This window comes from Ptychodera flava, chromosome 19, assembly GCF_041260155.1.
Source record: "Ptychodera flava strain L36383 chromosome 19, AS_Pfla_20210202, whole genome shotgun sequence".
NCBI lineage: Eukaryota > Metazoa > Hemichordata > Enteropneusta > Ptychoderidae > Ptychodera > Ptychodera flava.
In genome coordinates, this window is record NC_091946.1 from 6562728 (window position 1) to 6576516 (window position 13789).

Genomic DNA, 13789 nt, shown 5'->3' on the forward strand with positions numbered 1-13789 from the left:
AATTCAGTGACTGTTATGGCTTTTTTTCGCTGGTTGCATCTTGTGTTGACTCATTTTAAAACGCTTGAGACAAAGGGATGTTTCCTACGACTATTTTTGTGTTTTGTGTTTTGTTTTTATTGTTTATGAATCTTATATGTATTTTCCTCCTACAGTCAGCACTAAGAATGATATCGGCTTTGGATCTTACATATCGAGAATTGAGAAAGGTTGATAAACACTTTCATTTTTGAAATGTATATTACCCTAGTTGAATTTCGTTTCGCATTTTTTTTAAAATCTGCCTAGTCCTGCTTGATCTAGTTTGTTAACTAGGCAAGTTCATGACCAAGTTTGATCGCAGCGCTGTACTAGTTATGCCAAGCGTGTCCGGGGAGGGGGTGACCAGTCTGATAGTACACAAAAATTGTTTTTAAAGTTCATTAGCATTTCATTATGCAAATATTTGACACCTATATCACCTTGATTAGGGTGTTTTTGACTAAGCTGTCTTGCGCGCTCAGATCTCTACACATCAAATACCCACAATGTAATGTTAATATTTTTAACCTCCAGCAATGACCGGACAATACACCTGCAGTGTTTCTCACATAATTTTCCATTTTATTTAGTAATGTTATATTTATCGTGTAAGTAAAATATTTTCGGTGAAAAATGAATCGTAAGCGCGATGTTTACTGAGGATAGTAACCCACATCTGCGTCTCGATCCCAGTGTTGAAATGCGAGTGTTGGGGGGGGGGAGGGTTACGCCTGCACGTCCTCCTCAGAAGAGTTAAGTATATGTTGTTATGGCGCCGTCATATTTCACCGCTTCTGTCATTATTTCAAAGCAAACTGCATAACATATATACGCAAGAGAAATAAATTAGTAAACCAGGCGAATAGGATCCAAAGTTTACTAAAGAACCGTGGTAGATCGCATGCTGTTAACGTGTCGCAATCTACGTTGACTCGAGTCACATGATAACCACGTGAGTGTCGACTCGAATGGCACTGTTATTGGAATCTTCTCATGATTGTTCATCCTTCACACGTTGCTAAATGACACAGTATCTAAATCCGAATATTTGATTAAAAAAACCCCCAAGTTTACTTTTTATGAAAATGTGAAGCCCTGTTTAAAGGGAGGGGTAGTTCCGTCTGCGGCTGTACGTACGGGATCCATACGACGTGTGCGTTGCGGTATCGCAGCTTCATTTAATGGAAGGGACCCAACAAAAGTTTATTCGGCAAGTGATTTTGCAGTGATTGGAAAGCTACAAAAGTGAACGTAAATTGTGAACATGCATCAAATTCTGACTTTGCTTTACATTTGCTTCGCATTCCAACATTTTCAAGGAAGTAGCAATCTTTATCAAAAAGAAAGTCGCACATATAGTATGTATGTATGTATGTATGTATGTATGTATGTATGTATGTATGTATGTATGTATGTATGTATGTATGTATGTATGTATGTATGTATGTATGTATGTATGTATGTATGTATGTATGTAGTATGTATGTATGTATGTATGTATGTATGTATGTATGTATGTATGTATGTATGTATGTATGTATGTATGTAAGTAAGTGTGTATGTGTGTATGTATGTATGTATGTATGTATGTATGTATGTATGTATGTATGTATGTATGTATGTATCTATGTATCTATGTATCTATGTATCTATGTAGGGACGGATGGATGGATGGATGTATGTATCTATCTATCTATCTATCTATCTATCTATCTATCTATCTATCTATCTATCTATCTATCTATCTATCTATCTATCTATCGATACTATCTATCTATCTATCTATCTATCTATCTATCTATCTATCTATCTATCTATCTATCTATCTATCTATCTATCTATCTATCTATCTATCTATCTATCTATGCTTGCTTGTTTGTTGTTTGTTTGTTTGTTTGTTTGTTTGTTTGTTTGTTTGTTTGTATGCATATCCGTGATCATACGTGAGTGTACATGAATACTTCACGTGTTTAATCATTTGTACCCTAGCATGCCAACACTCTTTCCTGTAATGCAGGCCCTACGTATATTACTTTGAAAGTATCGACTGTCTGCATGTGTTGCTATGGTTACTACGAGATGATGAAAACATAGACAGTTCCCAAAATTAGCAAACTGAATTTTGTCTGTATTGAATGTTTTTAATAACTGAGCGAAATAAGAGAAAATGTATCATTTTGAACTTGAGTAAGACTGTGAATTGAAAAATAATAGCACATTGCCTCCAAAAGCTATCTCACATGAATTGAATACAACAGAAAGACCATAGCGTGACAGTACTCACTCAATACAAGGCTTGGTGGATGCAGAACAAGCATGGTGCATAAAACTCAAATAACAAAAGAACAGAACTATGGTATCATTAAGGAAGCAGAAAACAAACTTTAGTCGATAAAATATTGCGTGAGCAAATGTAGAATGGTAGTGGAAGAGAACCGATTGTACTCAGAATTGATGAGAAGATAGCGTGAAAGGAAGTTTGGAATATTCGATTAAACTTTTTGTAAAATTTAAACCCTCCTGAGTTAGAGCCAGGAAAATAGAGCATAGCTTGGTTGTGATGTGGACTGATAACAGGGTGACTAACCATAGACAGTAGAAGCGAGACTGTCTATGGTGTAACATAGGAATGAAACATCGAATGAATGGGACGAATATGAATGTCACGTGACAGGGCTTACAACAACGCTGTACGGAGAGAAGATAGCAAAATGTTGGCGCGGTTAGAATCATGGCCCGAGGACATGAGGAGCAAAGAAGGGAGATTGTAGAGTGACAAAGCACAGAAGACTTGGACAAAGAAATCAGGATATATGTAGCATGGGATAAATAAACGGTAGAGAAAACTGCATTGGAAACATAGCGTGTCATGGCAGACTAGACGAGAACATATACTGTAACACAACAGAATTGAAGACAACATCAAGACTAGCATCTAAGAACAGTAAAGTGCAAGACCGAGGAATACCGGGTTCCCACCGGACAATTTGCAAATCAACATAGTCCAAGAGGTCCAGTTGGTTCACAAAGCTATGGGAACCCCCCCCCCCCCCCCCCCCCCCCCGCTCGAGTAAACCAATTGGCTCAAAGAGAAGGATTAGGTCAAGTGTGGTCTTCGGATGTGCTCAGTGAAGAAATGAATTCGGAGTGGCATGAAATCATACAACGTATCACCGCATGTCGGTTGAGTTCGGACAGTATGCGACATGCTACGGTAAAACATAACGCCGCACGGCGGAGCTGTGTAGAACACACAACATAATGAGACACAGCAGAACTAAAACAACGAATACAGGATGTTGCGAACTGCACTTAAAAAAACGAGAGTAAGGAGAACAAACTTTTTACTGTGAAAGTGCTGAAATGATAGAATACAACAGATTCGACGGTATAGCTGTCATTGAAACGTGGAAATGGGTTGGGACGTGGTAACACCGAGCAGCAAAACAGAGAATTATAGAAATGAAAACATTGTATGTAGGGGACACTAACAGAAAACATGCTGTGACAAGATAATCTCAAGTAGAGCAAAATGTCATATCAGAGATAAATAGCACATGAAGTAAAAAAAAAACGAACAGAGAGCAAAGTATGAACGCATCGAGTGTGACACAGCCCAGTGTGACGCAGCAATGTGTGACACAGCACAGTGTGCCACAGCAGTGTGACAGTACAGCGTGAAACAGCACAGTATGGCAAAGCAGTGTGACACAGCACAGTGTGACACAGCACAGTGTGACAGCGCAGCGTGACACAGCACAGTGTGACAGCACAGTGTGACAGCACAATGAAATATAATTCAGCATATCATGCAGGGTAGTGAAGAGCATGTAACATGCAAAGCAGGAAAGAGGAGAATATGGCACGGATATCGAGAAAAGAACATAGCAGGGAACATAATGACTTACATAGTACCAACATAGTATGACATGGGAAAACAGAACAGAAGGGAAATTGCCACGTGATTAAAGAGATAAGCGTATAGAACAGAACTTAGCAACAACAGAAAATAGTGTAGCGTGCTCAACAGAATAAATTGAGAACATTACATGTTTCAGATGAACAGAAAGGTACATAAAACATAATGTGCTGTACCAGCAGAAAACAATATTGTAGGATATTGTGTGCTGTACATAACAGTACAGAAGAGGATAGCCTATAACATCTTTAACGTACTGGAAAAGACAACATTGATGAGAACTCATGCGGAGTCGACGAGAATATAACGTGACATCTTCACCAGACTACGTGAGAACACTGTATGCTTACAATTGATAGAGGAGAACGTGACATATCATGCAGACTTGAACATAGTGTGACATGCCGGACACTTAGTGTGACATGTGGACACATATTGTGACATGCTGGATACATAGTGACATGCTGGATACATGGTGCGACATGCTGGACACTTAGTGTGACATGTGGACACAGTGTGACATGTTGGAACATAGTGACATGCTGGATACATAGTGTGACATGCTGGACACAGTGTGACACGCTGGACACATAGTGTGGCATGTTTGACACACAGTGTGGCATGTTTGACACATAGTGTGACATGCTGGATACGTAGTGTGATACGCTGGATACATAGTGTGACATACTGAACACTATAGAAATGAACATGAAGCGCTTGAGATGAGAAGTTCACGCCATCAGAGGAGAATATAAGAGAATTTAGACATTTGCAGAATATGATTGGACAAAATGTCAGAGAATAGAGTCTCGATAAAAGGTCCGAGACGGCACGTTCGATGAGAATATAAACATTTAAAATCCGCAAATAGAAGAAAATGTCTTAACTGTGTAATAGATCATGTAGCGCACAAATAGACCAACATACAGTTTATAGTGGGTGTGTATGCCTAGCGTTGCACAGTGCCACGATTAATGAACTTAGCGTAGCGGGGCTAAAACATTGAGGAAATACATTGTATGGTTGATCTTGATAAAAAATCAATTAAAGTAATCAAAAGATCAAATCATCGATCCATAAAAACAACTCACTTTTGATTGAGATCTTGATTTGAAATAAGAAAAGCGTTTAAAATTGAGGTGACAAGGTGCCCGCGGAAAAAAGGGAGATTTGACTGAATTTAAAAGTGTGAGTAAAAAGGTTCCCTTCATCCGATTACGGTCTATGGAAATGCTTCTTTGATGCGAAGTAAATGGGGACTGATTTGCCTTTGTTGTGATATAAAGACAGACGTCCTTACCTTTCAGTGCTCATCTTTGGCTTCGCTTTGTACGGGACATGTTTTTTATCTTTTTCTGTAACGGATGCGAGAATAGCCCCGATCATCATCATCATCATCATCATCACCATCATCATCACCATCATCATCACCGTCATCCTGGTTGTCGTCTTCATCGTTACCTTCACTATCGTCCCGATGTGACAAATGACGGGAATCATCCAGCCAAAATAGCGATCTATACGTCCGAGTCGTCATCGAGCCCGGATTACACTGGCACAGAGCGGCGACAAACCGACAGAAATCTGAGAGTTGTTGGGTTGCCAATGTCAACAACTACAATGAACGAAATGATATCATTCCCCGTGGTGTTAAGGGGTGAAAGGTCACCGCAGCGATAAATTGTGAGTATTAACTGAAGAGTGTTCATTTCAAAGGACCTTTTCAATTTCATGAAATACCCCAGGAAGTGTATAGTAATTGCTTGGTGGCTCTTTTATCTCGCCCTGTTTACAATACACCGGTAAAAATTAACTTTCCCTTTTCGCCTTTGTGCAAAATCCATAATGCACGTTATTGTCGCTTTCATCTGGTCGCCATGGCAGCCGATTCTTTCAGATATTGACAAAAATAAGTTAAAATGATTCTCGTGTAGGGAGTTTTGAGTCGATCAGCAACGTGTCAAGTCCCACAATGAAGCGATTTGACGTCAGCCGTCGGAAACCAAATTTAATATTTTTGCGGTAATTTTTCTGTAAATTTTGCCTTTTATCAAGTTGGGCAAATGGAATTTCCAAGTCATCATTGAAATGTACACAACGTCGTGTCGAATGATCGTCAGGGCGATAGAACTCACCATTGTAAGAGTACATTTTAAATGACAGTCTGGTTAGAGCATGCTGCGTTCTCAGACCTTGACATCTCGTTTAAGAAACCATGAATTTTTGCTCTTTCATAGTTCCTTCTTTCGTCTTTTTTGCCTTCAAAGGCAAACATAGATTGAAATATCTATTCACAAGACAATGAGGACTATATCATCGTCTGGTATTTCGAAAACAAATTGTATTTTGTTGTTGTTGTTGTTGTTGTTGTTGTTGTTGTTGTTGTTGTTGTTGTCACCGTTAGTTCTATTTCATCTGCTGACCATGCTGAGGCATATTCCGTCGACAACTCAAAGGCCAAAAATCACAACCTTCTCGTCAGCATGATATGCGAATCTTTGATGACGTAATGACTTAAATTTGAAATAAATATTCAAATTTTATGCAGGGATGAGCAGGAGAAGACATTTAATTGGTAATCAAATTAATATGTATTTCGACAAAAAGTCACGTCAGCTGCACTTATAGAACAAATGAAAACTACTTGACAAACAAATACTCTCTTTTGGTGATGATGCTTTAAAACTAGCTACAGGTCTAATGCTCTAAATAGATCATCGTAGAGTATCGAGCAAACAAGTGTTTGGTCTTGAGATTGCTTTATTCCGGCGTTATTTTCGTGGGTTCTGCTTTTAGAGTTCAAATCTGTCTTTGTGAATGCTTTTTGCGCATTCAGCGCACTCCTGTCGTCGTACGACCATACCCGGAATAGTCCCAACTCATTTCCTGATCTTTTCTCCAATCTCACCAGTTTCTGATGTTGACCGATGTTTCCACTGTTTCACCTGTAGTGGTCGTCATCTGGTGTCTTTCAGTCAGCCTGTCAGTCTTGTCCTCATGTTTTACTTGCCAAGTTGTCAGCGTCTATCTATCTATAAGTGTACCAGTCTATTTTTATTTTCTGTCTGTCCTCTCTACCTATCTATCTATACTATCTATCTATCTATCTATCTATCTATCTATCTATCTATCTATCTATCTATCTATCTATCTATCTATCTATCTATCTATCTATCTATCTATCTATCTATCTATCTATCTATCTATCTATCTATCTATCTGTCTTTTCGTCTGTGCCTACATATCTGTTTTTCTCTGCTTCATCATTTCAGCCACTTGCTCTCTCTCTCTCTCTCTCTCTCTCTCTCTCTCTCTCTCTCTCTCTCTCTCTCTCTCTCTCTCTCTCTCTCTCTCTCTCTCTCTCTCTCTCTCTCTCTCTCTCTCTCTCTCTCTCTCTCTCTCTCTCGGCACTGTTTCATCAATCCCATGTGCATCAATCAACAACACTCGTTTATTAAGTCGACCTTCCTGAAAACATCTAGAAAAATCGATCGATCAATTAATCAATTAATTGATCCAGAGATAACTTATCCGTCTGTTTTTCGCAGTTGGACTTCCGCGTCGTCGTCTGCCATGCTAACTACATTTCACAAGGCTGGCAACATTGCCTAAGCGACGATCGGTGCATCGGGCGAGCCGTAATTCACTAAACGGTCGTTGTTTGCGGCGTCGACGCTATGGTGATGAAAGGCTACGGTGGAAATGAATAGGGAAATAAAAGAAGACGAAAAGACCATAGTGTGGATGATTGATGGCTAGAAGTGTAATTGATACACGTGACAAAAGAACAAATCGACACTGTTTCGTTTGGCAGTGACAGTGCATTCAATATTTGGAGGACCTGCAAACGCGTGCGTCAATAATATAACGGCGTGCTCTGAGGCACGGATCGATGTTTTCTATGGGGGATGACGGAAACAGTCCGTCCCCTCCCCGCGGTTGATTTTACAACGTTTTTTGTCAGCTCACAGACAAATAATATCACTATCTCTGTGTTCTCCAAAAGGTTTGCTGCGGAGGTTAAGGTATATGACACTTTCTTCTTGTTTTACGTATTAGAAAAAATTCCGCCTTTTTCTTACGGTCATGCCGAAAGATAATTTCTAAAACTTTTTGAAAACGACTTCTTCGTTGTCCGGGGCGACGTTTTAAGGATCAAGAAAATCTTCCGTTTTTTTAAAGCTCGTGTGATATTCTTTGGTGTATTATTTAATGAAATGCTCAAACGTCAAAATAAGAAAGACTTTAGCATCTCTGTACATTCTAAAGCAAGGAACATTTCACTAAAGATTTTACAAACATTAATACCTTTATTGAAGTATATTATGTAAATCGAGCACAAGATGGGTCGACAAGATTGAAAAAAGTGCGGTCCACACTGAATACTTTTACTAATCGACATAATCCTAAGGGTTTAATAACTGTAAAAGAGCTACGGGAGCCCCCAAGATACTTGCGTTCACGATTGAGGGGGGGGGGGCGCACCGTTCTTGAATTAGTATCTCTACAAATCTGTCCTCTGATGCTACAGACTACAGAGTGTTCACCTTTCAGGAGCTTAGTCGTATTGGAAGAACTGCGCATGTCCTTTGCAAGTTACTACGCAAACCGTAGAGTACACTTAAATCCTCGGTACCTTAAATACGATTTTGAAACCTAACTGAATCACAAAGTCCCAGGTAGCCACCATTTTTTCAACATGGCGGATTACTACGGTAAAACACATAAGATTACAGTATGAAAATAAAGTTTAAGATTACACAGGAATTTAGTGCCAGAAATGCCTAAAAAGATGGAAAAATGATGAGTTTAAATAGTTTTACGAATAAACAGAACTTTTTGCCGTGACACCGATTACATTTGTGTCAAAAGTATCTGTGAGCTCACTATCTCAAAACTCCTGCTGTGGCGAGAAGTCGACTTTTTACCCACAATGCATTTTGACATGTAGTTTGCTCCCCAACTCAAGCACAAGACAAAATCCATTTAAGGTAGCGAGATTACATACATGCCAGCGCCAAAATTGGCTTTGTAAAATTAACAAATTGTTCCCGCGGGTCTCTGAGCCTCGACTGGTCTGGTTTAAAACGCGTGTAAGAAAATATTCAGCCTGACAACGGGCCATACAGATTACTAAACCTATAAGTCTTATCAACAGAATGAGCTGCCACACGCTCTTTCTTGAAAAGTAGAAACGTGCGTTGTGATTTCAAGTGCCCTGAATCAAGAGGGAATTTCGAGAAAAGGTTTATTGTCCGTTATTATTCACACAACGGCTGTAAGGCTACGAAATGCTTGTACCAAAACAACACGCTGGAAGTTCCATGAGTTTTCAAAAATGAGCTCCAGATAGAAAATGCGGTATAATACTGTCAGACCAGCGCGGATTCTTAAAACGTTCCGTCAGATTGTTTTGTCGCCGTTTGGGTATTTCTACATCCAGCGTACTCAGCATCTCTCAATCTCTCTCGATCAGACATTCATCTACACGGGAGCGATGGTGTCAACACCAAAATCATAACTTTGTATGATTTTTTTTCACTATTTTTTCTTTTAAAGTCAACCACGGTTTTTTGCTCCACTCCCCAAAGCAAGTTGAGATCCCAGTGTTGAGGTTTCCAACACAGCCAGTACATGTGTAGACTGCAATGTTTTGTTCACGACTGAATTCTGGTCCGGACTATTATTAAAATATAAACATAAAGAATGCATTTCACACGTATAGATGCTGTGTTGACGAGCTAACTACTTGATGTTTCAACATGCTCTGGGGAATAGAACAAGAACCTGACATTCACAACAAAAATAGTGAAAAATCCGTCAAAATTTACAGTTACTATTACAGAGAACAAAATCAACCCTTCCTTTATTTCTTGAATGAAATCAGTTACCTATGCACTTGCTTTGCCCGGTAGTATTTGGGTACTGAGTTGACATCGACGGTGCTCACGGACAATTTTTAAAAATAGCCATTCAATTTTCAAAAAGGATGTATAAATTGTGTGATTCGCGAAAGTCACTACGGTATTGTGTTAATTTTGAAAAATTGTAAGAAAGTCAACGAGATGACGTAAACGCTAGTCAAAAAGGTTTTATAAAGGACTCTTGAATTTCCGAGAGGAAAGATTTTGGAAAAATGACATCAAAACACATTTGTGGTCGCTACCATCCAGGATTCAGAATACATCATTGAACAAATCACTTGGAACCTCATTTTTTGTCGTTGGAGTTTTGAACTCTGTGCACAGGGGTGTTCCCATTGACAAATGTCAAAAATCCCAAAGATGCTATGTACACCAGTATTAGTGGACGGTTTGTGGTTCAGAAGATATTATCTGATTTTACACCAGTTTCTTTCAATTACACCTTTCAGGCCATAATACCGTGTTAGCGTAGACTTTCTCCTCTCTAATAGTGACTTTATTAGTGTATTATATATTGGGCAAATTCCAAATTCATCTGCCATTTTCGAATTGCTACTATTACAGATAAAATGCTGCACTTAGATAATAACTTCAGAAACAACAAATTTTAACGTAAACTTGTTTTTCGTGAAAACAGAAGGATCAGTGAATAATATCGATATTTGTGATTTTTTCACTGACAATGCTCACAGTGTTCAAAAATCGAAGAAACATTTGCCCTTGTGACCTATTTGAAATTAATGTCAGGAAGACAGTCAGCCAAAATTACCTATACTGTTCATACACATATTACAATAATGATAAAGATGTCCTCCCCAGTAATATTTCATAGTTTTCTCTTGAAATTGTGAAAATAATGCATAAAATTGCAACTACTTGGCAATCGCGGTTCACTCTTTCAATCATCGACATTCACTCAAAACGGTTTCCCTCGCTTGTCTGATACGCAGCATTGACAGGTTGGGCGCGCTTAAGGGAACGGTCAAATAGTGTCGTTCGCGCGGGAATACAAACATGGGCCTCCACATGAATAACAAATATGGCGGAGTAGTCATTGTTAACATTGTTTTGTTAATAAGATTATAAAGAAGCTCGAGGAGAATTTAATGTCACCAACTAACCCTAATAAATTTTATAATAACCTCGCTGTTTGGGTGCTGTGACATCATTACCTCGTATAATGACTTGTCGTTCGAGCTATTGTAATGGAATTTAAACTCGATTTGCTTTTCATTAGACAGTTTCAAAAGAAGAGAAAGTAATTCTTTCAATTTACGTACGATGTCGGTCTTTCAATTTCGGTTCAATTTTACGGAGATGTTCATTCCATGTGTTGGATTCTGTCACCTGTAAAAATCAAGATCGAGGTTGTATTCGTAGGGGAACTGAAAGTCGTCTGCTAGCCATCACACAGTATTGTATTTTCATGTCTGTCGAGTAAGCTTGAACCGTATCAAACAAAAAATCCTATTCAAACAAAACTTCAGCAAAAAATATGAAAAATAAGTACAAATGTGACAACGAAGAAAACAGATTCAGATTCGGGCAGAATGTATTTATCAGTTTCAAAACAATAGCGTATGTGTTAGTGCAAGTTGCAGTACTTCTAAAATTTGATGTCGTTGAACATTCAAATCCAGCCATTTTAACTTATGCAAATTATTTTTTTTACAAAACAAACCCATGGCTTTGATAATTTGATTTCTGCATGGAAATTGTGAAAATGTACAAAATGGACACATGGGTTTCCCCTTCATTAGGGTATATATATAAATTTTACGTCTTTGCCTCAAGCTGACAACAAAACCCGGGCAATAAAAATTGATAGCCTCTTTAAAGCAAAATTATAAAATTTTAGTTTTGCTATGAAACAATGAAAAATTCATCAACTGCTTATTTGTACCAAATCTTGCTATTGACTCTACCTTAATGTATGTACATGCAGCGCTGTATTTTGCTCAATTATATGTTATAGCATCTAGGGGCGAGTACCCGCTTAATAACGTCTTCCATTTGAAGTGTGTCGTTTGTCCATATGTATGGTAATGATGTCAAATGTACGGGTTTACTGTCAATAGAAGATTTGCATGACTTTTGAATAAAAATAGAAAATTGGAGTAAATTGTGTCCCTTTTATTCAATCCCTTTGGTGAATTCAAAGTAAGCGAGGCTGTTTTTTCCTTTTAATGTATTGCATTAGATTTATCGAAGAGATCAAGCTTGTATTGTCATATTTTATAAGACACTCAAATGAATCTTACCTTTGCCAATATTTTCTTCGTCGCACAGGTCACCCATTTCACCGTGTTCCACAATTATAACGTAAATATCGACAAAAAAATCACAACAAATAATTCCTTCGGAATATCGCAAATCTCTTACATTTTTTGTTTTCTACAATGCTGACTTAAACATGAAGTTCAACGAAAAATATTCTTCTCCGAATCCCACGAGAACGATCTTTGCCCCACGGATAATACGTAGATTACTGTCTTCACATGTTTGTATGAACTGAACCCCAGAAATACGACCTATGACCCTTGAATAATTCGGAGATTTACTGTTTTCATGAGTTTGCATGACAGAGAATGTCAGTAAACGGACTTTGATCATGGAATGCAAAGATGATAGCCACAGTAAATCAGACCCAGTAAATGTTGCATATCTCGCCGAAGTATAGATGCAAAGTCGCGAGCGTAAACCCACAGAGAGTAATTAGATGTCAAGGAAATAAAACCTGGTTGCTGTTTTGCTTGTTTGTTCATTTGATCGTTTGTTGTTCTTTGTTTTTACGTTTTTAAAATGTGACAATAGGTTTAGCCGTTGCGAATCATTCAATCATGACGACATTTCAAAACAGTAATTCTGATCTTCTAAATTCCTGAGAGTTAAAACAATTATGGCAGTCAATTTCTTAACATTTAATTTTTGGCATATCATGTGTGCAAGTCATAGACATACACAACAGACATAGATATATAGATACATAGGCAGATACAAACATACGTACGTTCGTATTTCGTACGTACGTAAGTGTACATACATACATACATACATACATACATACATACATACATACATACATACATACATACATACATACATACATACATACATACATACATACATACATACATACATACATACATACATACATACATACATACATACATACATACATACATACATACATACATACATAAAACATACATACATACATACATACATACATACATACATACATACATACAGACAGACAGACAGACAGACAGACAGACAGACAGACAGACAGACATACATACATACATACATACATACATACATACATACATACATACATACATACATACATACATACATACATACATACATACATACATACATACATACATACATACATACATACATACATACATACATACATACATACATACATACATACATACATACATACATACATACATACATACATACATACATACATACATACATACATACATACATACATACATACATACATACATACATACATACATACATACATACATACATACATACATACATACATACCTACATACATACATACATACATACATACATACATACATCATACATACATACATACATACATACATACATACATACATACATACATACATACATACATACATACATACAGGGAGGCACCGTGGGGCAGTCGTTAGGGTACAGGACTCATTATCAGGCATGGAGGATGGTGATTTCGAGACCTGGTAGGTCCAGAGTAACATCCTCACTGTCGGAGGATGGTAAGTTTGCCTGTTGGCTGATGTGTTGAATAAAATAAAAATAAATACATTTATGGCAGTAAATTTCTTAAAGAGAAATTAAACGTGTTTTACTTTTAAAATACATAAGTACATATTTCGTATGAATTGATTTTTCC

The 13789-nt window shown here is 37.7% G+C and overlaps 1 protein-coding gene across 4 annotated transcripts in view; it reads right to left on the reverse strand.

Annotated features, from left to right (window-relative positions):
- LOC139118453 (transcription factor Sox-3-like) overlaps positions 1-5516 on the reverse strand; it is a 127429-nt gene extending 121913 nt beyond the window's left edge. For 3 of the 4 annotated variants that reach the window (XR_011548724.1, XR_011548727.1, XR_011548721.1), the window contains exon 1: positions 5241-5255. The gene's annotated coding sequence lies outside the window, so the exon portion shown is untranslated. Of the gene's footprint in view, positions 1-5240 lie in introns of all 4 variants that reach the window. The other variant, XR_011548730.1, reaches the window with a different exon arrangement.
- Positions 5517-13789: the final 8273 nt, after the last annotated feature.